The sequence below is a fragment of the Scomber scombrus genome, chromosome 3 (genome assembly GCF_963691925.1).
Source record: "Scomber scombrus chromosome 3, fScoSco1.1, whole genome shotgun sequence".
Classification (NCBI taxonomy): Eukaryota; Metazoa; Chordata; class Actinopteri; order Scombriformes; family Scombridae; genus Scomber; species Scomber scombrus.
The window spans coordinates 3072766-3098506 of NC_084972.1; the positions used below are offsets into that span (position 1 = coordinate 3072766).

At 41.1% G+C, this 25741-nt stretch overlaps 1 protein-coding gene across 1 annotated transcript in view; it reads left to right on the plus strand.

Annotated features, from left to right (window-relative positions):
* Window positions 1–25741, plus strand: part of plxnb1b (plexin b1b) — a 127030-nt gene that overhangs the window by 35317 nt on the left and 65972 nt on the right. The window contains exon 3 of the mRNA XM_062442246.1: window positions 17753–17859. The gene's annotated coding sequence lies outside the window, so the exon portion shown is untranslated. The remainder of the gene's footprint in view (window positions 1–17752; window positions 17860–25741) is intronic.

Consider the following 25741-nt stretch of genomic DNA (forward strand, 5'->3'; position numbering starts at 1 on the left):
CAGCCAAAGTGTAATGTTGTAATAATAAATAAATACATCTTGCCTTCATGCAGCTTTTCTCTGACCTTGTCAATCACATCATCATGGTCCAGCTTCATTAGGATCTCTGTCTCTGTCCGTCAGCCAATAGATGTGGGTAAAACTTGGAAAAAACAGTTCTGGTGTGTTGGAATTTGGGCGCCCGTCCAGTGTCCAAAACTCATTCTTTGGCTTCTTCCTCTTGTTTTTGCTTCCCTTGTTGTCTTGTTTGTGTCTCTGTTCTGGCTCTGCTACAAGTTCAACTCCCGTGTCGACACACACACACACACTACGTTAGCGCTGCCAGCTGAAACAGCACAGTTGGTGACCCGAGCTACACCTGAGGCAGAGGCATGTTTGGATTTATTTTTGCACATTTTTCAATCTCAGCCAACAGAGCTTTTTGTGCTTTTTTCCTCTTTTTTCCCTCCCTATTGGTGCCCAAGTTCATTTTCTTTTATTCTGGTCAATACATTTTATACCTGCTCAATTATCACTGGCTACACGCATTGGAACATAGGAGAATGTGTTTATTAAAAGTGAGCATTGGGCCCATTTGAAATATTTGGCTTACATCCATAAAATAACTTTTTGAACTATTGTTATATTTATTATTATTATTTTATTTTTACTTTTTTTTTTTTTTTAAATCAATGCAATGACCCATTCTGAATGGGTGTCCCTTCTGGCATTTGCCCAATTTCCAAATGGCCAGTCTGTCATCAGCCATATGGCTCTCCACCAGTAGGCCACCAGAGCACCTCATAAAGTCCATTTTTTGGCCACTGCTGATGTTGTTCACCAAAATAGCCAGATGTGCGTGGAGGGGGAGGGGGGGGGGGGGGTAGTCACTCAGGCTTTTCTAATTTCTTCCTTCAGTTCATCTGAATTATACAATGGCTCGCGGGATGTGAGTTTCCTCCTCCTGCGGTGTCAAGTCCACTTCCCCCCCACCACACCGCATCCCACCACACTCTGCAGCTATTTAAAGTGTCAGCGGCTGCTCCCAATTACTCCTCCCCACGCCAAAAAAACCAGAAGCTCTGTCCATGCAAACAGACGCCTCCCCGTTGTGACTTTTATCTGTTTGTTTTCATATTTCCCTTCCTTCACCCAGCCCACCTCCTCCTCCTCTTCCTCCTCCCTGGTGCTTCTTACTGTTTTTGTCTTCGTCAAGGATTATTGTGTTTTTCTGCAGCTGACCTTGGTTACATAAACTAACGCCTGATCCCCCTTCCTTGATTCTCCTCCCTGTCCAAGTCCTCTTCCTCCTCCTCTGTCCCACTGCCTCTGCCAGGCTCTTAACCTCCGGGCGCTCCCACAAAGCCCACTGTTTTGATTACATTGTGAAATTGGAGCCAGGACTATTTATTCCCAGGCTGGAGTTGTGAGGAGGACCTGGTAGGAGGATTTTGGGGTGGGGGGTGGTGGGGTTGCAGGAAGCTGTTGTGGTTAAATCAGGCGGCCGGTGTCGGTAGGTGAACTCTTCTCATGACTTCTTTTTGTTGGACCAACATTCAGCCAGCTGGTTCAAATAAGCAGAGCGTCCAGGGTCGCATCCCACTGTCATCAGTTTGAGCACACAAGCTGAACCCCATCATTCAGCTGTGGCAGTGACAGGGTGGCAGAGCCGCCGTGCGGTTTGAGACGCCGTCCAACTCTCATCTGGAAGAAAGAGGCTCGGGCTCTGTTTTGGGAAGCATACACCCTGTTAAAGTGTCACTGACACTGACACCCAAACCTCTATTTCTGAGCTTTATAGCAAGAGTACTGTTTCCTGCTGTAGTGTTATATATGTGACCTGGTTTTATAGCTTTCAGTCTTCAGTAGGAACTGAAATATTTTGGTGTTGAATACCACAGACAGACAGAAAATACTGAGAGATGGACTCACTAATTGGTGGTTTTGGTTTGATTATGGGATTTGTTGGCAATTATAGCTGCAAGTTGCCGACTATTAAAAATAATTTCCAGCTATTTTGATAATTTGTCAATTATTTTGAGTCATTGTATAAGAAGAAAACTTCCAAATTGTCTAATTCCAGCTTCTTAAGTGTGAATATTTTGTGCTTTCTTAGTTTTCTATGATAGTAAACTGAATATGTTTGAGTTGTGGACAAAGTTAGACATTTGAGGACATCATCTTGAGCTTTATGGAACAGTGATCGACATTTTCACCTTTTTCAGGCGATGTATGGACCAAACAACTCATTGATTAACTGAGAAAATAATTGGCAGATTAATGGATAATGAAAATAATCATTAGTTGAAGACCACATGCATTGGTTCATTGCCCCCAGTTAGTAAACCAGAAGAATATGGAAAAGTTTCTCTTGCAGTTTTCTGTACTACAGTCCATCCATGTGAAGTTTTACTAACTCTTCAGGAGTACTTCTGACTGGACTGGAAAGCGTGATTGGCACAGAAACTGATGTGATCTGGCTGAGTATATGAACACAGTGTCACACATAGAAAATAATTTACAATTTCATTCAGCAGACACTTTTATCCAAAGTGACATACATCTGACAGTTGTTACAACACAAGCAAGAATCTAATCAGGACAACTCAAGGTGCTATTAAACTAAGTTAAAGTCCAATAGGACGGAGGTGCCAGCTGGCAGTGCACAGAGGCAATGTATAGAGTCCATAAAAGTACTTCTTTTTTTTCCCCCAGTCGTGAAGGTGCTTGAAGAGCTGGCTCTTTAGTCTTTTCTTAAAGACTTAGACACTCTGAACAGAGATTTGGTAGCTTGTTCCACCACCAGGAAACTACAGAAGAGAAGAGTCTAGCTGGTGACTTAGGACCTGTTGTGGTGGTTGAACCAGGAACCTTTCATTGAAGAGTGTATTGAGGAGGGAGTGTACACCTGAATGATGGAGATCAGGTAGGTGGGAGCTGTTTTAGTTGCTGTTTTGTAGTGAGTGTGAAGGTTTTGATTGAGGCAGCAGCTGGGAGTCAGTGGAGGGAAATGAACAGAGAGGTGACGTGCTGTTCTGGGCTGGTTGAGGCCCTCCAGTAAGAAATGACAATAGTGACCTCCAGTTTCTCTTTAACTGGCTCTCTTGTGTTGTTAGCAGTATTACTGTAAATGGACAGGGACATATTTAGTTCCTCCACCACTCAGAGGTGATCACTGAGTCACCTCCAGTCCACAGTAACTCTCCCTGTTTTCAGCACTGAGCCGAGCCTGTGATTTAAGTACAAACACTGTCTCACTCTACAAGACACAGAGGCACACAGCTCACTTAACGGCTGCTGCACTGTGTTTATTTAGTTTTTCTGCACACGCACATACACACACACACACACACACACACACACACACACACACACACACACACACACACACACACACACACACACACACACACACACACACACACACACACACACACCCCTCTTATCCTCCAGTAACTCAACACAGTGACACCCCTTAGTCTGTAACAAACTGATCACACACACACTGGCTGAACAGGTAGGGTTTGAGTTTACCTCAAAAAGTAAAAGGTCCATTAAATAACACTAACATAATATTAAGTTTCCATTTATAGTCAGTGTAGAAGTTATTTAACATTTCTGAGTGAGTGCATGATAACTGAATGGATTACACACACACACACACACACACACACACACACACACACACACACACACACACACACACACACACACACACACACACACACACACACGCACTAAGGCCAAGTGTAGATGAGCATCCGGGCATTAGATTATAGGGAAATGATCAGGCAGGGTGGACAGGAAACACTGCAGTAAAGTGAAGTGTGTATAAGGGTGTGTGTGTGTGTCTGAGTGTGTGTCACAGTGTTTGTAATCCGTTGCCACAGACTTCTCGCAGCGAAACCAAGCAGATCGTGCGACGTCGTCATTTTAAAATCCACATTTAGGTTTCATAAAACATCCCGAATGTCATTAACAATTCATCAGCTTTTCCACACACACAGACAGAAGGATGGACTGCAGCATTAAAGACATGATAGAAGTGAAGATAAGACCCAAACCACACTGAAACCAGCCGTCTCTGATCTGATTTAAAAGACGGATACACAAAGCAGAGGGAGACCTAAAAATGGGTCTTCCATTTGGCTTCATCCAGGCCTGATTTTATTTAGGTTTGATTTGCAGTTTTGGTTGCAGGCCAGTGTCCGTTATCATGACCGTGTGCTGTTTGTGTCAGGCTCTCACACTCACTAACTCTCATTCAAAGCTCGTAAGCAAGTTTTAGGACTTTTTTTTTTTTTTTTACTGAACATGAACACACTTTTATAGTTGAAAAGGCGTGTACATCATTCTTATACATGTTGCTTGAGTGCAGTAAATACATGATGGAACAGCTGCTGCTAAGATAACATGGATTCATGTTATAGCTGAAAAATGCATTAACACACATCTGCTGCAGGTTTTTCAGAAGGCTAGTGTTAGGAAGGAGGGATAGATAGATGGTGAGGGGGGGGGGGGGGGGCTGCAGATTAGTGTGCATTTAAGCGTATCAGACATCTTAACTCACATTAGGGGGTTAGATAAAGAATCTGGAGTGATACCAAATAAACCTGCATAAACAAGCCCATACTGAGTCTACAGATAAACTGCAGATTTGCCTCTACTCCTTCATCCTGTCAGGTTCAGTACTCTTATAGCAACTCTTGCTGTGTGTAGTCAGTGTTGGGGTATGTTAGCTTTTTCTTGTCTGTCCGCCACCGATCCAAATGAAACAAACAAAGTGGAAATGTCTTCTCAGACTGATGTTAAACAGCGCTGCCAGTAAATGTCAGTGTACGGTGTGACTGAAGGAAGGGTGAGACTCGCTGCTGACGACAGAGATGACCAAACCCCCTCTGTCACATAGCAGTGTAAGAGACTCTCGTAGTTTAAAGCAGCTTTCACCCTGTTGTAAAGGTCATGAGGCTTTGACCTTTTTTGAAGAGAAAAAAAACATGACAGAGGTGATTATTTATCAGCCTTTCACTCCGTCTACGTCTGCTGCTGTCAGATAACACTGATGTACCATTATTAGTTAAAATTCTATATAGTTAAATTGTACGTTAAGTTACATCATTTAAGCCAATTCCCAACAACTGCTCAAACATCTGTCAGACTGTGTTCCTGGCTGTTAACGTCAGTGGTCCTCACAGTTGTTAGTGTATTAATGAATGCTGCTCTTCAGTTCCAGTGGAAATGTCTACAGTTTACATTAGCTTCACTCCACCCTGTCTGTAGTCATATAGCAGAATGGTGCTGCTGACCCACACCAGTTCACACTGCAGTGATGATGGTTCAGTATGTTAAGTTACAGGAAAAAGTTTCATTCCCATCAGGAAAAAGAAGATGTGCCTTTTGGGCCGTTTACACGAAGCCAGATTTCGAAAACAATCCCCCCCCCCCCCCATATTCCAGGCCTGTGTGTGGCGCTGTTTCATCTACAGAAATCCACCTATTGTTGTTATGAGACGTCGCGGTCTTAAGAGGTCAAAAGCTAGAGGGGCGGGTCGAGGGGTGATGACATCATCGTTTGCGTTTCTGGTGTTCTCACGAATCCAAAACCTGAAACGTTTTGGACTTTTCCACCTTGGAACCAGGTTTCAAAAAAGTGCGTTTTCAAGCAGAGAAAACTCCGGATCCGTCGTTACGGTGAGCCTAAACGAACAAGACATTTGCGGTTTCACTCCAAAATCGTCTCCATGTGGATGGCCCATATATCTTGTTGGAGTGTGAAGTGATCATTGATGCAAACTGACACAGTGTCATGAATGAGAAGCATTGGAGCTTTTAGAGCTGCAACCATTAGTCAATTTGTTTCAGTAATTTTTTTTAAATCCAAAAAATGTCCAACTTTATCGTATTACATTGTCTCATATGACAGTAAATAGCTTTTTAATGTCAGTTAGATAAAAAGAGCAAATTAAAGGCATCACTGTGGGCTCTAAGTAATGAATGACATTTATCTCCCAGTTTAACAAGTCATATTCTGATGAGTTGAGGAAATAATCAGCAGGTTCATTAATAATGAAAATAATGTTTATTTGGAGATATAATTACTTAAAGGAGCATCTGATAAGCTCTTTGGGGAACTGAAAGCTCCAACAGCAAATAGCAGTATTTTCCTCCAGAGGTGACCACGAAGGATGTAATGACTTTTGTAATCAGCGTTTTAATGACTGTAAGTGTGTCAGCGGTGAATCCATTATCACTTGGTGTGTGTGTGTGTGTGTGCGTGTGTGTGTGTGTGTGTGTCAGAAGGATGTGGTCATCTCAGAAAGTGGCGGCTAATCATAAATCCATTCCCCTGGTGACTGTAAAACATTGGCATACCATTTGGTCCTGGGGACCTAATGCAGCTGATGACAAAGATGCTACTTTTTCTAAGAGCAGTGTGGAGCTGCAGCCTGTCAGACACACACACTGCTGGAACAGGTGGAGCAGATGTTCTAAAGAAAACCCCCTAACAGGTGTGCTTGAGTATCTTCTCATGATCCTGTGTGGTTGATCAGTAACACTGATTCAATACTGTATTGACATAGTTTATTATGAGTGAAGCTTTGTGTGTATACACCACAGTCCAGTGTGAAACAGCAACATTTATACATACATACATACATGTTAATATCAATGATTATAATCAATTAATTGACGTTAATAATTCAATTTCCAGCAGCCGGATTAATGTCTACAGTGAAAAACACACATCACAACATCATGTTGATCAGCTGTGTGTAATATTTGATATAGAGATGCACCGATTGTGAAATTCTGGGCCGATAGCGATAACATTTTTTAAAATAAGAATTACACCAATTACAATATATACCAAGTTTTTTTTGGGATGATGTTATTATGTTTTGTTGTTCCACAGGGAAACAAAGAAATCATTTTCATATACAACAGGTCTAGACTGTACTCTTTAATTTAAAGAGACCCAACATTCCCACATGAGCAAACACTTGCGACAGTGGCAAGGAAAAACTCCCCTTTAACAGGAAGAAAACTCACGTAGTTAAAAAAAGTTTTGGAAATGGAAGGATGAGTGTCACATACATAAATTCACTGTTAAACAGTGATACGTATAGAAATAAGTATAGAAACTGTCCATATTTAGGTTATCAGGAAATGCTGTGGACATGCTGTGGCAGCGTGTTTCTCTGCCTTACTGCTACACGAGCATCCTTGATTGCTTCAAATGAGAAACTCATCTATAGTGTTCTTTAAAAAAAAAAAAAAACGTCTGTGTTTATCAGTCTGTCTGATGGTACACGAAAGCATTACACAAACAAATGATGTAATGCCAAGCCCAATCGACCCCCGCTTTATCTCCACACACCCTCAGAGAGACAAGGTGACTTTCCTTAGAGAGCAAGGAGGCAGCTAGCAGCAAGCAGATTAATATAATCAAGTCATGTCATTTAGTCGTCCTCTCTCTCTCTGCTTCTTTACACGACTCCATTTTCGTCTCGGGAGCAGCATGAACTACGTCTGAACTTCATATGACTTCCAGCATAGAGACAGAGGAATGAACGAAGAGTCAGGGGAGGAGGGAGGGGGTGCTCACTCACTCATTTCACTGATTGTGTCCTCTTTTTTTTTTTTTTTTTTTTTTTTTTAAATTTAAAGTCACCTACATTCGTCTTGTGCTTCCCGGACGAAGCAGAGCAGGGAGCAGAATCTCAATCACTGCTTGACCATTCCTATGACATTCACTCACTGACTGGAGCTTTTCAGGAGCCTGCAGGTTTTTTTCCCCCCTTTTTACTCTCTAATGCCCTCCACCTCCTCCTCCTCCTCCTCCTCCTTCAAAGATGGTCCAGACCTGAAGGATGTTAGACTCAGGCAGGGTTGAGTGTTTTTAGTGGGTGGCCGTATTGCTTTTAATGTCGGAATCCCGTGCTGCTGAAAGGAGATGCGGCTGTGAAAAGGTGAATATAAGTGGGTAACTCCTGGGTTTCCCGTCTACACTGTGATCGGCTTTGAAATGCTGAAACAAGGAGGTTTTTGTCTCTTTTTTTTTTGACATCTTCAACATGCCTCCGTGGTACAGCGCAACCCCCTCCCCAACTACAAAGAGCTGTTACTTTCATCTTTTGTTATCTACTATTCAGAGAGAGAGAGAGAAAGAGAGAGAGAGAGAGAGAAACACCTCTGCAAGAAATGTGATTGTGCATTTTTAGATTCAGTCCATAATTAGTGATTCTCAGCTGAGCCGCTCTGCATTTTGCTATTCAAATGTATTAAAATGAGAGGAAGCTCTGCTGTGGTTTTTTAAATTAGATTATTTGCTTGTTTGCGGTTTACATTTTTGGCGTGGCAGCTGTCAGGAATTGCTTTCCAATCTGTTCCAAATTTAAAAGAAAATGTTCAAATAATGTAAAATGTGAAAGAGTGGATTAATTCAAAAGGTGGGCTGTCTTTTTCTAGTTAGGATAGACTGATTGGGTGAAGTCTATCCAGATGATTCTTAACCAGGACAGGCATTTCTTATTCTTTCACTCCATCCTTCACTTTATCCTGTATCCTCACCTCCCTCATTTAACTAGTCGTTCCCTACCTCTGGTCTCCTTCCCCCCTCTGTCTCCAAGACAGACTAAATTAATAGACAGACTGAGAAAAGACCAAAGATTCAGAGAGACAGGAAGCTAAATTAGATGGCGAGAGAGACAAAAAGAGAGGCGATCCAAGCAAGGGGCGACAGGCAAATGATGGAGGCGGTTGGATGGAGTGATGAGATGAAGAAAACAAATAGATTGAAGGAGACAATGGACAGATTAAGGATGGAGGCCAGATGATACCCAGAGGTACAGTTAAACACACATGAGGCTGATCAATAACCTGACCTACTGACACACACACACACACACACACACACACACACACACACACACACACACACACACACACACACACACACACACACACACACACACACACACACACACACACACACACACACACACACACACACACACACACTCTCTCTAATAGCACAGGGGATGAAAGGGGCAATACGCATCCAATTTTTTACCCCCTCCCCTCCCCCACCTCACTACACCCACATTTACACACAGGAACCATCACTGGTCTCTGGAGGTTTGGAGGTTGACAAATGAGAGCTCACTCCTCGCTTTAAACCAGCCACCAATTACGGTTCAAACAGAGAAACCAGAGCCTGGAAAAGCTGTAAAGTGCTCAAAATGACCACACACTCTGTACAGTATAGAAGCTCACTGCTCAGAAGAATTATACCCAATTATATCCACTCACTCACTAAAATGGTTTCTGTCTTTTATCTCTGTCTGTTCTAACACAACCGTTCATGTCATTGACTTCACACTTGGCAGGTGTATTGCTGAGGACACAAAGGAGTACAGTGTAAAGCGTGAAGGTTCTTGAGAAAGCAAGCAGTAAAGTTTTCCACAATCTTAGTCATCAACTTTGAATTGTGTGATCTTTTGCACCCAAATGACGTCTAGGGGAAGCAACTATGTCATGACAGGTGTATTGCTCAGGACTCAAAGAAGCACAGTGTTTGGGTGTGGAGTTGTTTGAGGAGTGTTTCTCGAGAAAGCTCTAAGCAGCAATACCAGAGGCCCGTTCTGAGCGTGGACACTGCACAAAAACTCCTACTTATAGAAAAAGTGACTGGGGTTGGCCTTTAGCCTGGCTTGGTTGCCGGCTTGCGCACCATGTGTCCGCTTCTTCACGCTTCGCTTTTGGTGTTTTAATGTGGACAGAGGTTAGGGCTGAGTAAATGAGGATACCAGTACCAGTCCGAGTAAAGTGATTCAGATACAATTTGAGTACTTCATTAGATACCCATTCCACATGTTGTACACTTACTTTTATCCGGTGTAACAGGCGTGTAGTGTAGACACACTTTAGTGCGTTTAGGTGGCATCTTGGCTGCTGAACTGCTAAGCACGCTGACTCAAATTCACCACGGCTTCACCACCACAGACGGGTTGTAGCTGCTGTGGCAGTGGGCCAATCACATGTTGCATTAAATTGCGTTGATTGGCTGTGAGCAAGTCCATACAAAGAGTTATATTTGCCAGGGCATGGTGTTCGTACTAGAAAACAGTGGTTTAAATTTTAGCTGGTGAATTGTAGACAGAGTTGAATCAGATTGATGTTGTTGGTCTGAACGGATGCATGAGTTGGGGACTTTTCTTATATCAGATTTCTAGATGGTAATATCTGTGTTGATGATCGTTAGAGATGCTCGTCGGATAGCCCACAGTACAAGACTTCCAAGGAAACGATCAAACATGTTTCATAACAAATGAGACCTCCCAGACAAGGTTTGGAGCATGGACGGGCAATTAAACAGGGGTGTGTCAACCCTCACATAGCAGCGGGGTGCCGAGACATCACGACCCTGCTAACACGCTGATTGTGGAAGATCACAAGAGGAATGTAAAGGGTGATTGGACTGTGTGAGCTCGCACAGCCTGAAGGAAGCTGATTAGTAAAGCAGATTGGTTTGTGGGGTGACTCTTCTTTAGTAGAGCTCGAAGAACAGGCCCGACCAGAGAGGACTCACTACTGGGAGGAAGAATTAACGAAGACATTTGGGAATACGAAGCAGTGTGGTGTGACTGTACTGTTGTGCTAAAATGCTGATTAGATGTGTGTGTGTGTGTGTGTGTGTTAAAGAGTGTGTAATTACCGGCCTCTAGTTTACTGCCAGCTTTAGCATCTGTTACCTGACTCCTTCAAAGCCTGCAGATCCAAAGGAGCGGCGAGCAGCAGCCTGTGAAACCAAATACACTTTGTATCCTCTGCTGTTTACTAGCTGTGCAGACACATCCATGAAACTGCTGCTCCAATACAGCTGTCAACCACTGGAATGAGCCCCAGTGTGAAATAAGTAGATTGGAGCTTGGACTCTCCATGAATTAGCTGTGTAATGTGTAATTACATGTATAGTGCTACACTGGTGTCAACATCAGTCACGGTGATACACAGAGCTGCTAGCTCTATCTGAGGCGGCCAGCAGAGAGGACAGAGTAACTACTGGTATTTAGGCTGCTGTGAGGCTATTGTGCTGATAAGACTGAGGGAGAGACTGTGGAAAAAAGATTGTAAATCCTTCAATATGACTCCCAGAACCACTGCAGAACCCCCAACCCATACACACTTAGACTTAAGAGGTACGATACAGTACAGAAGAGGAATTGTGCAGCATTAAAACAGGCAATCTAAATATTTTGTGCCTCTTGTGGGTTCCACACAAAGAAGAAATAAGCACTGTTTTTCTTCTGTGGTGTTGTGATGAACCACATCAACACAATGGAGTGCTGCTGTGAGAAGCCATGGAAACCTCATCTTAATTAGGTCTTGCAGGTTTGGATCCTCTCAGTTGTTCATACCCAGATGGGTGTAGAAGTAACAGAGTCACGTTGGGTCCAAATTATATTCAGTCTAATCAAGTAGGGCTGGGTCCCATTTTACTGCTGCTGCTTTTCAGTCTCTGATTAAACACATCTGATATCTGAGTGGACTCTGTCAGCTCTGATTGGATGCTTCATCATCATCACAGGAGAAAAATGGGTTTTTGACATAAAACGAGAAGAGGAGATTACAACAGAGCAGATAGTCCAACATGAACTAACAGAGAGGAATTAAACATGTCTGTAGTTGAAGCAGATTATATTTGAAAGAGGAAAAAAAAGAAAGATTCGACTTCCGGCTTCAATTTTTCTTACTGTAGTTGTACAGAAACAAAATTGTACAGCACAATAGAGACTAATTACATAAACTTAGATTGTTTTCAGTTTCAATTTCGTTTCCAACTTAGTGATTAGGATACATTGAATGACGGGTTTGATAGTGGATGCTGTGTTGAATCTTAGTTCATCACTGTTGCCGTGTCCTCAAATGATAGAAATGAGATCATAAAAACAGATGAAGAAATATCAGCTGGATTTAAGTTTTTAAGCCTGTGCACTATAGTGATGGGTAAATCTTATCCCAGGTCATAATAGTGCAGTACCTGAAATGTAATACAGTAAAGTGTCCTTGCAGTATTAATAAAAACATCCATTTTTATTTAAATCAAGCATAAAGAAGTCTGAGAAATGGGCCGTTTACGGACTGTGTGTCGTGAACTGTAACTTTAAGAGAGCAGACAGATTCTCCTCCTGCCTCTGTAGACAAGAGCAAACAGAGATGTGTTTGTTGATAGTCAATGGCAGGAGTCAGGGTGTGGTTGTGTTCGGTGGCTGGAGGTCTATTGTTGTTTGATTGTGTGTTTGTAGACCAGACACACCCGCAGACACACATGTGCCTTGTGATTATCCTGCGGAAACCCAGAGGAGTGGCGGAGGTGTACATTATGAGAGTAGGAAGGTGTTCAGTGTAGGATGACGCTACAGCGAGGAGGGCGGAGGTTATGTCTGACTTTAATGAAGACATTTTGACAGTTATTGTCTCTATTAGTCTTTTCTCTTTCACAGACACAGTCTGCAAAAATTGCAAAACTCGAAAAATTGCTAACTCTACTGAACCAGTCTCTTATCATGCTTGTCTCTCTGAATTTCACTTTATATTGTATTGATAGGCTACTTTAATATAAATCGGAGACCAAAATGAATATCTTAAAATAACACATCATGAACTGTTAAATGTTTATGACATGAGCGACACAACAGCAGAGTTTTGGCACAAAACACTTAGAGCTCACCTGAGAGGCTGTAGCTCACCTGTGTGTGTGTGTGTGTGTGTGTGTGTGTGTGTGTGTGTGTGTGTGTGTGTGTGTGTGTGTGTGTGTGTGTGTGTGTGTGTGTGTGTGTGTGTGTGTGTGTGTGTGTGTGTGTGTGTGTGTGTGTGTGTGTGTGTGTGTGTGTGTGTGTGTGTGTGTGTGGCTGTGCTGCTCAGGCTGCCACTGATAGTATTTTTGTAATAACATGAAGCCAGACAGTCACAAACAGCTCCATTAGACGAGCTGTGGCTAACTAAGCTTATAAATAACGTTCCTGTCTCAATGACACATATGCAATAATAACTCTGTTCTCTCAAACAGTAAATATTTTCCCCATGAATTTCAAAGATGAATGTTTGGATTGATTACAGAACATTCTTATGAACTAAGCTCAGCTGTTACTGACACTGTGCTTCTTCTTTAAATAGGACCAGATGTCTTCATTTGCTTCTGGGAAGGAATTTTAATTTACAGTAATGAAGCTGATTAATTGAACAGTATGTCTGAGTCACAATCACAAATGTGCTAACAGCACCTAACACCTGAAATGAATTAGCATATCAAATGATCTTAGTGTCATTCTTTATTATAATAGTACACTTTTGTTTTTGCAGAAAACACACAGAAAACCTCACAACTCTGCAGAGATCTTACTGTTAACAGTATGTGGAGTTAAAGCAGTAGATTGTTTGAGATGAGTAAAACTATTGGGAGAGACAACCCTGCAACTCCTTGGTATTGTTAGGGACATGTCCCTACTGTCAATACCCAAATCTACACCTGTGTGTGTGTGTGTGTCTTCTTTATTGATCTGTTAACAAGGAGCTCATCTGTGGCACTGCAGGGGACAGCACAGTGACACTACTGCTCACATTGATTGTGTTCAATTATTTGTTGTATAGATATATTTATTGAAAGTATACAAATAACATAATATGTAATGCTTTAGAGGCATATTCCCTTTCTCCAAATGTTTAGCAATACACAGAAATAAAAACCATTTGGTGTTATATGGTAAAAAAGCAATGACACATGTTAATAATAAAAAAGAAAAGAGAGAGAAAGAGGGGAAAAAAAACAATACAAAAAAGTACAGTGATTCTGAGTGAAAAGATGGTTATTAAATTAAAATTTCTGCACATATTTTAGATCACAGAGAATAAATACTTAATGGTTGATCTTCATATTCTTCTGTATGCTCTGGAAGGTGGTTTATTTTCATCATATTTGAACAAGAACTCAAGAAGATGCATACTTTAGAGCCAATACTAGATCCCTTAGAACAATAATAACAACTGTATTTTTCAATCATTGAAACAACACATATTAAAGTTGGAGAAATTACTATTTGAATGGCTTTAAAGCTGAGGCAGTTTGAGACATTTTGTATTTCAACCATTCAGTCAGCACACACGGCCTCTTGACACATCCCAGAGAAATCAGCTCAGAGCAGAGCAAATATTATACTAACCTTTTATTCTGTGGAGATTTCTCCTGACCCACTTAGCTGCAGCACATTTCTTGATAATGTAGAGCTTCCACCTTCACACAGGAGGATTTATCACAGGACCAGTACACTAAGTTAGAGGAAATTAAGAAGATGATAGTAAAAGATAGATCACCTGGTTGAGATGGTGTTATTTGAAATTGTGGAGCAGCCTATTTAAGATATGATATTGTTTTCTGTGGAGATAAAGATGTAATATCACACTCCTTAAAGTAATTCATAAGCTGAGGTATCAAGGAAATGTTGTGTTTTGCTGTGGATACACACACAATGTTGGTACATGTATGTGGATATACTACATTTTCTTGTGTATTTTTTGAAAGGATGTAGTAAAAGCAATGAAAAAAATAATCATCTCTATTCAAGTCTTTTAAATAAATATTTCAGAGAGAGCGTCAATCAATTAATCAAACTAGATTGAACTACATTAACTTGCTATATCAAAGTGCTTCACAGTTGATTGACAAGCTGGTAATAAAACAGTGTAGACTGAGGACAACATAAAGAAAAAAGAATAAAAACAAAGAAAGTTTGAGATCAGTGCACATGAGAGAAAATAAGAATAAAAAAAAAAAAGCTTTAAGGATTTATAATAAAAATCCAAAATTGAGAGAATAATAGAAAACGTTGGAGTAAAACTAGGTTAAAATAGATTGAGAAGTAGGGCCTTACCAATACTGGATATATTAAAATTCCGATATAGATATATTGGCTGATAATATTATATGTACAGAATATATGTAATGATGGTATGATATTTTACAGTTTAACAATAATGCAGAACAAACAAAAACCAACAACAACATATGCTTCTATTAAACTTGAATTAAGAAAAAGGATCAAATACACATAAAATGCTGTCTATATAACTTTAAAAAAATCGGTATATATCGGACAACATATTCACCGATATATCTGTGATAGGTCAATATCGGCAGATAATACTGGCCGATATATTGGTTGTGCTCTATTAAAAAGACCAAACAAAAGTAAAATAGAATAGAATTAGGTTAAAAAAAAAGAGATTAAAAAAGAAACAGATGAATAAAATTGATGAAAATATATAAAAAATATAAAATGATAATCATAAAACTATGTAAAATAAAGTAGATTAACAATTTAAAACATCAAAACAAATCACATAAAAAAAGAGTAAAAACGTCTATAAACCATTCTTGATTAAAAGCCAGGTAGGGTTTGAGTTTACCTTAAAAAGTAAAAGGTCCATTAAATAACACTAACATAATATTAAGTTTCCATTTATAGTCAGTGTAGAAGTTATTTAACATTTCTGAGTGAGTGCATGATAACTGAATGGATTACACACACACACACACACACACACACACACACACACACACACACACACACACACACACACACACACACACACACACACACACACACACACACACACACACACACACACACACACAGAAGCAACCAGCAGGAGAGTGATGAGGGGGCTGGAAGAGTGAGGGTGGCTATTGTTTTCTAAATGTAACCCTCAATCTCTTGTATTAGAACAGAAGGGGTGAGAGCTGCTCACCCCACTCCCAACCAACCCCCACACACACACACACACACACACACACACACACACACACACACACACACACACACACACACACACACACACACACACACACACACACACACACACACACACACACACACACTCTTGTTTTTCCCAGCCTCCCGCTTCCTGTCACAGAGGGAGGAGGACATGGATGCAGAATGGGACCACTGGTGCGTTTTGATTGCGCCACGATGGAGGGGATGAGTCATAAATCAAACCCATGACCTGTCCCAGCTCCTAATCATCCCACACACATTCTCCCCCCCCCCCCTCTCCTTTTTTCCTTTCCCAAAAAATGCATCTTCTCGTCTTTACCCAGGCTCGGTTTGGACTGGTCGCACTGGGAATTGATTTGGAGCGTCATTACATGCAGATGGAGGGGTGAGGTGCACCAGTAGCCCCTCTATCTCTATGAGACAAACATATTATGGATTTTTCTCCCACAGTGGAGAGAGACAGAGCTGTGGGTTTTACCTCCTGTGGGTGGGAGGAGGCAGCCTGTCATAACACTGAGTGGGAGGTGTGTGTGTGTGTGACACCTCACCCCTCACCCAGCTTATCAGTGGCAGGGCAGCTGTGTACCTGACGCTGTGTAATCTCATTGATCCCATTACCAACATGTTGAACCAGTGCTGAGGCTTTGGTCAGTGTGCTGCTGCATGTTGGACTCATCTCCTTCACTTGTATATGTTTTAAAGAATGTCTGTTAAATCCTTAAAGGACTTCTACCAGAGTTGTGTGTTCGTGTGTGAGTAAGGGGATACTTTGGGTCTGGGGAAATGTCTGGGATAAAACTGCTAGCCTAACTACATGAGATGTGAAAACAGTCTACAACCAGGTAGAGCTTATATAAGCTAAATATCAGTATGGTAACATGATTACAACGAAGATGTTGGCTGGCTCGTTCTGAGTAACGGATCATGTGAATGTTGCACACACTACCTCCATTGTAGAGAGCTGGCAGCTAATGTTAACCAGAAAATGTATCCATAAATAGATCCCTATACAGGGAAATAGATCCCTATATAGTTAAATAGATCCATATACAGGTAAATAGATCCCTTTATAGTTAAATAGATCCATATACAGGTAAATAGATCCCTTTATAGTTAAATAGATCCATATACAGGTAAATAGATCCCTTTATAGTTAAATAGATCCATATACAGGTAAATAGATCCCTTTATAGTTAAATAGATCCATATACAGGTAAACAGATCCATATACAGGTAAATAGATCCCTTTATAGTTAAATAGATCCATATACAGGTAGATAGATCCCTTTATAGTTAAATAGATCCATATACAGGTAAACAGATCCATATACAGGTAAATAGATCCCTACTGTATATACTGTAGTTAAATAGATCCCTATACAGTTCAATAGATCCCTATACAGTTCAATAGATCCCTATACAGTTCAATAGATCCCTATACAGGTAGACAGATCCCTATACAGCATATATAGGTTGTTTTGTCAGTCATGTTTCCAGAATCTTTTAAAGGAAGTGTGAAGTAGAAGTTAACATGACCCATAGACAGAAAAGAACATGACCAAGGTTTAAAAATATTATTATTTCTCTTTAACAAACTGATCATCAGTTTGAATGTTTACCATGGCAACCATCTCAGTCCACCATGTTAGCATGCTGACAGTGATTAGCACTTCAGTTATTGTAATTCACCCTATGAGGAACATGGGTGTCTGAACCAAATATACCACAACAAATGATCCAATAGTTGTTTAGACATTTTAGATGTATTGATAATAAATGTATTGATATTCCATATATGGTATGGTTTTTCCTCCTTGTTGAGTTGTAGTTGTTGATTGGCTGCTGTGTAAATATCTAATGACCTCACATATTTTGCTGTTTGACATCTATACTTCATGTGTGGAAAATGTTTTTTGTCTTTCTGTCTTTTTTTTGTGTAGAAAGTGACCATTGAGTGTGACCCTCTCCTGTCATCATAAGTCAAACCTGGCAGCTCCACCTCCAGGACTACATCCCATCCTATCACAGGTGGACCACAGTGTATCAGGTCAGATTTTGAATAACTGGATAATATCTTTTCCACACATCAATCTACCACACTCTATCAATGATTTTCTACTGTGAGGGTTGTGAAGATCAGAGCTGGCTGAAAATGTGCAGCGTTTCTAAAGAGAGTATTTGGATGTATCTGGGGTGATATGAGGGGTCCTGGCTGCTCCTCTTGGCTGTATGCTGTTGTTTACCTACCTGTGCTGGTGCCTCCTGGTCAGATGAAAGCACAGTGCTGGCTGCTGCCTATCTTCCAAGGTCAGGTCACTCAGACCTTGTTTAGATGTGAATGATGCTTTGGGTGAATTCAGAGCAGAGGCGGTGAGTGCTTTTATCCCCTGCCTTCCTGTTTAATGAGCTGCGTGTGTGTGTGTGTGTGTGTGTGTGTGTGTGTGTGTGTGTGTGTGTGTGTGTGTGTGTGTGTGTGTGTGTGTGTGTGTGTGTGTGTGTGTGTGTGTGTGTGTGTGTGTGTGTGTGTGTGTGTGTGTGTGTGTGTGTGTGTGTGTGTGTGTGTGTGTGTGTGTAGAGAGAGTGGAGGGTTGGTGACCCTTGTGCTGTCTGGAGCACGATGATGAATGAGACTGTTAGAGTGGAGGTGTGAGACTTGACTGTGGATTTCTTTTACCATCAGACATCAGACACACACACACACACACACACACACACACACACACACACACACACTACTCCTCTTACATGCATATCTTGCTTTCTTTCTCCTCCGTGCAGTATCATCTACAGCCAATGCATTATTTTCCTTCTTCTATTTATTCTCCATTGTGTCATTAACTGTGTATGGCTTCACAATGTTTCAATAGCGATGCCTGTGTGATGTATGAGTTTCATTACTGATGCTGAAAACAAAGCTTTTCCTATATCTTTGCTGATTATTAGCATGTTTGTTTCTCTTAGTATAAAGTCAGCAAAGCATCTGAAATGTGTTAGATATTAGTGTCACTAACAGCACATCTCCAGAGAGTAATGCCCCTCCTCCACCAGACTCTAATCTCTATTACTGTGAAGACCTTTATGTTTCCCACAGGATAGAGTATAATTACTTTTATGATACCTGACTTATTCTTTAGTGACATCACAAGGTCAAAATGTACATGTATCCTAATATTGTGAACACGTTAAACATTATACCTGCTAAACATGATCATGTCATTGTCATTGTGAGTGTTTAACTCAAAGCACCTCTGTGCCTAATTACATTCCCACACAGCTGCTGGCCTGTTCTTGTTAATGTTTAAACATAAACAGCTGTATAAAGTTAAAGTATGAAATTAACTAAATGCGATTTGAATTAGAGGGAAAATCTGATCAAAGAATAAACAGACAAAATAAGACACTCACCGAGGCAGCTGAAAGTAGCCGACTAAACGGTTTCAGTAAAACTTGAAACACAAGTTGGAGTGTGTTTAGTCTCTATTGTGACGTATTTCTGAGGAAACTGAAGATGTGGGTGGTGAACAATTACAAGAATTATAATAAAATCCATCAGATTTGATGCTCTGTTAGCTCTGACCAATAAACTTGAACATGAAGAGTTTAAGCAAAGAAGAAGAATAAAGAGATTTTGATATGAAAATAGTAAAAAAAATAAAAAAATGTTTAACATGCTGCATTTTTGGAATATAATGAGAAGACAGAGACACAGGATTAGAAGGTAGAAATTGTATTTTTAATTGTGCAGTGTCGTAATATTTTTTTGGTGCAGACTGTGTATCCATAGCAACGAGTATCAGAAACTGTCAGGGAAGTGTGCAGATTCATAGTTCTTAATCTAAATAAAACATGTTATGCCAATTTGAGACTATTTGGGACGGCTGTGGCTCAGGAGGCAGAGCAGTCGTCCACTAATTGGAAGATCAGCGGTTTGATTCCTGGCTCCTCCAGTCCACATGTCAATGTGTCCTCCGTCAAGATACTTAACCCCAAATTGTTCCTGATGGCTGAACCAATGATGTGTGAATGTTAATTTCCTCCTGATGATGGTAGCCCCTGCTACCAGTGAATGAATGGCTTAATGTGAATTTTACATGTAGTGTAAAAGTGCTTGGAGTGGTCAAAAAGACTAGAAAAGTGCTTTATAAGTAGGGTGGGGTAGGTGTCTTTATTGATCCTGAATGTTCCTGGGATTTAACAGTAGTTGTCTTATTAGTGGTAACATTAACGCTTGTTAGCATTTGTATTAGCATTTGAGAGTTATATCTTCTTGTGTAGAAAAGTGTGTTATTTTTCTCACAGCCAGGTAGGCAGGTGAACAGTTGTCTCAGTATTGTCACTGTTGTCACACAGGCACAATTCAGTCAGTCCTCAAAAAGTCAGATATGATCCATATATCATCCATACACTGCTCTGTTATTACAGTACATTTGACTGCAGTCAGTCTGTCAGCATCAGCAGCTGCTGTATAGAAAGAGTGTGGAGGCTCCTTTTCAAAATAAAGCCTCTCTGTTCCTGAAACCTGTCATTTGATGAATGCACAGGGAGCAGCCATCACACAGCTGAAAATACTCTCTAAAATATGACTACATCCACCCAGAACACTGCAGGAACCACCAAAGTCCAAACAATATCACCATGCAACATGCGGCACACACACACACTGACGTTATTGTGTTATATATACAACCACAGCTAAAACAGCCTTCTCCTCTGTGTGCTTTCCCAGAGGGAGGGAGGAGGGGGTAGGAACAGCCACGTTCTTTTCAAACACAGATAAATTAGCAAGACCTTTTTAAATTTTTTACATCCCCCTTTGTCTCGTGTAACGGAAATAATTTAAAGCCCTGTTCCTTCTGGTTCACCTTTTTAAAAGCGTGCTGTGCTGTGCAGATTAGTTTTTTTTTACTGTATATTCCCAGCAGGAGATGAGGCCGGAGCTGAGAGGGGGGAAAACGTTCCCTGTGTGTGCATTTAACTCGGAATGCCGAGAACTGCTGCTGAGATGTTGCACTATTTATGGTGAGGGAGTGGAGAAAAAGAGTGTGAAGGTCCGGGTTGGGGAAGGAGCGTGAGGTGAGGTATTCCTGCATCTTTACAACCAGGTGTCCACACTTAAATAAAGAGCAGAGAAAATGGGTTTTAGAGAGGTGAGTGATTCCAGCCTTCATTAGTCATTAGTTTTTCCTTGGTATTGGCAGATGATATGAAATTGTGCAAGTTCTATTGTGTAATTGTTGAAAAGCCAGTACAGTGGAAACAATAAATCAGGAGCTTGGCTGCAGGTGTTGACGTAGAGTTAAAGTAAGCAGAGATGTGCTTCTGTTTAGTACAGTTTACAGTTTGTGAGATGGTTACGAAATAGAAAGTCCAAAATAAACTAGTGGTTTTTAGTCACGCTCTGCTCGGGAAGCTGTAAAAATGTTACACCACTTCATCTGATTTATTGTGTTATTATCAACCACTAATAAAACTGGAGGAAGATAGAAACACAGGGAGCAAAAGTAAGAAGCAGAAGTATCACCAGATTTTATTGTTTATGCTTCCCAAATGTATCAGATCACACCCTCATTGACTTTTCACTTCAAATTCAAATCTGCTATTGAATCCATTTCTAAAATCTGAATCCATATCAACTGTTAACAGGGTTTTCTGTTAAATTAAAGGCTAAAATAACTACAGCTTAACCCTTACATGCTGTTCAGGGTCTAAATTGACCCAGTTTTTTTGAGAGAAGAAAACACAACCTAAAAACGTTTCTTTAAGCCCAGAAATTTGACGAACTTTCCCTTATATGACCCTGAATATACAAAAATGGAAATATTTCAACATTTTTGTGCAGCATTTATGTTGAGGGTTTGACCCATATTTATTCAAAAATGCAAAAAACACTGTTCAAAAATGCTGTTTATACACATTTAATATAAATGTAAAATTGTCATGTAATGTTCGACCAATATATAGTGTGTTTATAAATGCTATTTCTCCATCAACAAAACATGTAAAAACTGAAGAATCCACTTTCTTGCTCTATTATGTACAGAGATATGAGGGGATATAAATATGAGCAGTATGTAAGGGTTAAAATGTCTAATCATTGCAGTTTTAGTGGCAGCCTAACCAACATGTTAATAATATGTATCTGACACATTCAGTTAACACACATGAACAGTCTTTATGTGAATGCAGACAACAGCCACAGATAGTACATTAGAACCGTTTGATTTGAGCTGTTGTGAAATTACAAAGAATGAGAAACAGCTGGTCTAATCTGCTATAAGTGATGTCTGTTATCATAACAAATGACAGCGCAGGTCAGTTAAAAATATACCAGCTACTTCTATGTTTTCCATTCTGCTTTACTAATAACAGAGTGAGGAGAGATGAAGGGTTGATAGGAGATTAGTTTGTATTGGAAGTAAATTGGCAAATCTCGGTATTATATCTGGACCCATTCCTACTACTGAGCAGTAAAGTCAGATTTGGGACCATGACTGACAGGTGTGGTGTTGATCAGCAGTAACTTTCACATGTATAAAATGTGATGCATTGCAATGTGGGATTGTTAGCAGTTAGTGATGAACAATATCATGGACACTAGTGTTTTTTTAATGTTTGGACATGTTTCAGGACTTACAATTCAGAAACTGAAAAATGGCATTGACGGTAGTGACAGTAAAGATATCACACTGTATATTAAATTGGAAGTCCAAATCAAGTCCAAAAGGTCTATAGTGTCATGTGTTTTCTCTCCTAGTTATGTGCCCCCTCCCCTGCACTGGCTCTGACTCCCAGTTTGGGAACCTTTGCTGTTAACTGATGGACAGATCAGGGTCTCTTTCACACCCGCATACATTATTGCCTGACAGGTTACTCATTCCTCATTATCAGGCTGCATGGACCAACATGGGGAAATTAAATTCCACTGATTGACTCTAGATCAGGGGTCTCTTACCATCATATTATGAAAGGGGGTAGTTACCATGTATCAGTAACCCCACTTATACAAATCAGCAGATGCATAGATTATAATATATGCTATCAGTCACATATCCACTATCATGAAGTCCTTTGGTTGCTTTTACTTTGCTTTCACACCACAAACCTAACTGCACCAGATTTAACTTTGGACCAGGATGTTTTACACTGTCTGGTGGCTTGTCTACATCAGAGTTCAGTCAAGTGCTTTCACACCAGTCTAAACAAACTGAACCAAAAGGGCTAAGAGTGTGAGGAGTGTGAGGGCACCAGCAGCACAGTATAAATGAGGCTAGAATGATCAGCAGGGTTCAGGTTGTGGAGAAAAACATGATGGGGGGGGGGGAAATCAGTGATGAGTGTAGGGAGGCCAGATATCTGACAGTGTGAGACAGTATATGAGGGTCATGTGTTCTGAAGGGTGGGTGATGAGAAGAGGTGGCGTTGCCCCCCCCTCACTCTTCCCTCCTTTCCCCTCCCTCCATCTCTTCACACCTCTACAGTCTAATAACCAGACTGACGCTAGTGTCCTTCAGCACCTTGTTGTAAACCCCTGGCTCGTAAAACATGCACAGGTGAGAGGAAGGCAGTCACTGTGATGATATCTATCTGTGTCAGTGACACACACACACACACACACACACACACACACACACACACACACACACACACACACACACACACACACACACACACACACACACACACACACACACGCAGCACTGTCAGGATGGAAGTAAACAACATAATGCAATGTTGATTCAGACAGGACATAGTTTTAATTTTTTTATTTATTTTATTTTCCCTTCTATGATGTTCCTCTGTGTCAGTTCTGGTGGACCAGCATGCTTTGCTGCAGCCAGCAGCAGCTTCATACGGGCGCTCAGCAAGGGTGGCCAAAACCACAATGGCAAGCCCACCTTCAGGGTGGTCCACTGTGGCAGAGCAGGTTTGTTGTTAGAGATTACTCATAGTTTCAGACAGTGTCATGATTCTCTGACTGTATTACACTGAGAGCTAACTCGCTGTGGTTGTCATGGTGTTACATTGGATTAGCACCACACACACACACACACACACACACACACACACACACACACACACACACACACACACACACACACACACACACACACACACACACACACACACACACACACACACACACACCTGTGCTCACTCAAAGTACCCCTTTAGGCATTTCATAACATTATGAACTTGCACAGATACTTAGAAATGCATCCACTGAGACACACACTCAAGCTAAAATCTTTACCCTCATCTCACACACACACACACACACACACACACACACACACACACACACACACACACACACACACACACACACACACACACACACACACACACACACACACACACACACACTGTCTACCCTCCCCCGTGACATATTCAGAAATACTGACTACATTTGCATTGTGAGCAGCTCATAAAATCCCCCTCCTGAGCTCCATAAGAGGCTGTGGGACTGCGGTTTGTTCTCGCAGCCTGGAACACTAAAGCTGGGTTAAAGCAGCACCAGGTCCAGCTCGGCAACGCTCACTTCCAAGAGGAATCCCTGGTATTTTAACAGAGCCCGGTGAAGAGAGGTGGAAACAGAGATGTGATAGGACAAGCCTCATTCCCCCAAAATGTGGTCTATGAATGCTCGGTGGAGTTGTACACTGTAGTCCAGTCTGTGTGCAGGATTTAAAAAGGAAACCTTTGATTGGCTGTAATCAGTGTCTTGGGTTATTAAGGAGAAAATGCGCACGTATGACTCTGAGAACAAAGTAACATCAGTTGAGGAACAAGGAAGCACACACATCTGATAATTAAAGGTTTAATCACTGTGAGATCTTATCATGTGTTTGTTCAGCTTTTTAGGAAACAGACTTTCAGTTGTTTTTAGCCAACATGTTCTCTAGAGGAGGTTAAGTCAGTCAGTCCACCTCTCTGTCTTCACTGAAATATCTCTGTAACCTTTGGATGGGTTGCTGTTACATTTTGTAGAGACATTCACGGTCCCCAGAGGATGACTCTGAATTACTTTGGTGATCTTCTGTCTTTTTTTAATCTCTTGCTATCGTCAGGTCAGCATTTCAACTTGACCAACACTTTGGTTTGACATCAAATACCTGCAGAACTAATAGTCCTGTTTCCATTAAGGAAGTTCCAGGTAAAATGTATGAGGCGGGAACTTTACAGGAACATCCTCTGACTCTGTCCTCTCAGCTGTTGTGTCTCCATTGCAGAGTAGGACCTTGATAGGACCCACCGGACTCTGGAGGTTATGTTTATAGGCGCTTATTTTGGCCCTTTCTGTTGATGTCACATCCCACTTTGAGTATACCCAATCAGCACTGAGTCAACATCAAGCTGCACGGAGTACATACCACAAGGCAGGTTTCATTTTGCCCACATAAAAGTTCTGGAAGGTTGTCTTTCAGAGGAGATTCCTGCTATGGGTGGGTGACACGCCAACGGTCACAGCCCCTTAAAATTACCCCCAAGTTCCTGCAGTGTAAACGGCCCTTATGATATTCCCATCAGCCTCAGCTTATGCTAACGTATTAAACTAAGCTGCTGAACACTGTCATCATCATTACCATGCTAACTATCAGCATGTTAGCACTGTGAGTTGGATCAGTTAACATTTAGCTCAAAGCACTGCTCTGCCTGCAGCCGCACAGAGCTGCTAGCATGGCTGGAGACTCTAAAGGCAGCAGTATACTCTGTCAGAACTGCTTGTTGGTGGTCAAATACCTTTGAAATCCCCAACATCCCTCTGGTCTTTAATGGAGGTCATGATTACCCTGTGTGGTGGTTCTTCAAGAATTTCATGTAGATTGGTAGGACATGTCACGAATGTTGTTGTTTTTAGCAAAATATAGGGTAAGATAAGAGTCTGTTTCCATGCTCAATTAAAAATTGTGAAAGTCAAACATCTGTAT